Source organism: Triticum dicoccoides, chromosome 4A (assembly GCF_002162155.2).
Source record: "Triticum dicoccoides isolate Atlit2015 ecotype Zavitan chromosome 4A, WEW_v2.0, whole genome shotgun sequence".
Classification (NCBI taxonomy): domain Eukaryota; kingdom Viridiplantae; phylum Streptophyta; class Magnoliopsida; order Poales; family Poaceae; genus Triticum; species Triticum dicoccoides.
Window position 1 is genome coordinate 602306661 of NC_041386.1, and position 2822 is coordinate 602309482.

Consider the following 2822-nt stretch of genomic DNA (forward strand, 5'->3'; position numbering starts at 1 on the left):
CATGGTCGGGCGACGCATGCCCAAGCCACCCGCTGGCTTCGTCCTTGACGACCATGGTCAGTGCATCGCTCCCACCTCCAAGCGCATCGTCACCCTCGTCAGGTGCTCCACATTCAGTTTTCTCCTAGCTAGCAGTTCATACTTGAAATGCATTATCCAAGTTCATGTTGCAAATTTGTGCAGATTGATGACGCGAACAATAGTCCATTGGAGTGCATAATCGGGAGGGTGTTCAGCAGTATGTAGGATCATGAGTGCTTTCTTCCCTGTCCGGTCGACTGTGATTAACCACACTCTACAAATTAGTTGCAAACTTGCAATGTTCATTAGTGATTTCCCTCTCCTATGATTACTTATTTCGTGCCTATGCAGGTGCTCAAGAGCACAAACTTCAGTGGCTGGATCGTTGTATGTCACTAACTACATACATTACTCATTTATAGTTCAAACATGGTTTCAATTGATGCTAGAAATATTTATTTCGGACAATGTAATTGATGTGTGTTTGTAGGTTGCCTCTCTTGGGTGATATGATTTTTTGCGGTTTCTCATAAACTGCAGTGTGTTATGCAGATGGAAAAAACATTCAGGTTCTGCATCCTGCCCAGCAGGTTATTTGTTATGACACAAGAACTTCATTATGGTTTTTGATAAAAGAAATATGGACTTCGAAATAGCTTGAAGGTTATCGATTAATGTAGCAAGGCCATTTGATTAAGTTTGCTCTTTCTTGACACCATTTTCTATGCAAGCTATTTGAATACATATTTTCCAAAACAAAGTACATAAGTGTGTTTGGGTGTGGCCCAGATTAAACATCTCACATTTTGTTTCAGAAATCATCTCTATTTAAGTCCAAGAGGTCATCAGGTGAAGGGATGGATAAACTATTAGGTTGCATTAATTTGGAGCTATGTAACTGGTAAAAGGATTATAGTTGCTGCAACTCCTAGGGTCAAGGTTTGTTCCACATTTCTATAATTTTATTTATATTTGTACTAATTTATCACATATCATGCATCTTTTCTCCTTTAGACTAATTATTACAGTAGAATATATTGGCCAATAGACTGCCATTCTCACCTTTGGTATTGCATCTTTTTTCTTGACAGCCTGTTACATTGGAACTTGGTGAAGATGTCGTATTTGAGTATGTTGACATTGACAAAAGGTACATGCCGAATGCTGAGACATATATACGTTGTGTGAGGCAGAGGTTAAATGCTCTGTAAATAAAGAGAGACAACAAGGATTGGTGAGTTTATGATCCCACTTTCGTACTATTTTTATACAAGAACAACAATGAGCGACATATGTACTTCTCATCCAATTAGTTTTCTAGCACGTAAATGTAACTATTTCTTCATGCATGTGAGAAAGACAAATATTAGTTCCTACATGTTTGAGGATATGTATAACCATACTATGGAATGCAATTGTGCCGAGGAGGAACGAGGATGAGAGATGTGTCCTGCTAGACATATTAGCAAATTCTTAGTTCATTTGATTACATTCATGAGTACTATTCTATTCCAACATGCGGGCTTTGTTCAGTGCATATACAGATATACTATCTTATAGAAATATGTTATTCAGGGATGAAGAGGTGGATAAGTTTGTGGCTTTACTTACTGAATGTCCAGATCTGTCTTGCTTCTCACCCAAGGCCTACATTTAGAGTATACATATTCATATGTAAGTGATTTAAGGTCAATTACCTCCCCCTGTTGTAATGCTCATCATCTTAATTCAGACATTGTTATATATATGCACCATGGTTCACGACTATACTTTTTTCCGTAGGGCCTATCCAAATCCATTTGGAACAGTGTTAATATTTTACATTTTGCTACAAAAAGTTATATGCTGCAGGTGTCTATACACGGGAACCAAAGAAGGCAACTCGGCAGTTTCTCCCTGCCCTAATCAAGATTCACAATGATAGGAGGGCACAGAGATCATGCTGCCATGGAATCCATCCATTTTCATTGCCTTGCTGCTTTCTAGCTTGTTTCTTCATATTCAATAGCCATATACCTTTAGGACTTGGGATGCGATTTCACATGCATCGTGTAGCTGATGCTTTTGCCGGTTCATGATGAGCTATTTTTGTGTAAAGCTGCTATTGGCCGTGGAAAGACTAGCTATGCATGGCTCAGTTTTATTGAGCTTAGATGAAAATTTGAGTGAACCGACTAAATTCATACAAAAAAAGGTGCCAAGTACAACCCCAAATTAGAGACACGATGGGATGCCCATCCTGGTCACTATTAGATTTTATTATTTGTCATCTAAGAGCTACTATTAGACTTGCAATCTCGAACGGCTACCTGTATTTTTTAATTTGTTTGTGGACCTGGAATGGCCATTATTTGGGCATAGGACATGCCAGTACGTTTTCTGAAAGTTGCAGGAGAGGCATGCTATTTAAAATGGATAGATTGCAAAAAAAATTGTACCTCCATTGGTCAGGACCTGACCATGGAAGAATGAACACTAAATGTTGTCAAATGAACTACATTGGTCCGGATCTCCACGTAATAAGTGTTATTCTTGCTGCACTGGCTCGGGCATCCGCATTGTCCGTCGACGGGTATGTATGGGCCGTCGCTTGGTACAGCCGCAGGGGGAATGGCCGGCCATTGAACTACATTGGTCAGACCTGTAGGTAATGAGTAGCATGATTCATGTCTTATTTTGGTGATAAAGATATGATATCGATGCAACCTGATGGTTTGCTGTGAGCGAAGCGATGCCGTTCTATGAGGGAGGCGAGCGGGCCGACGACAACTGTTGTGAGTCGGGCGAAGCGGCTCCGTCGA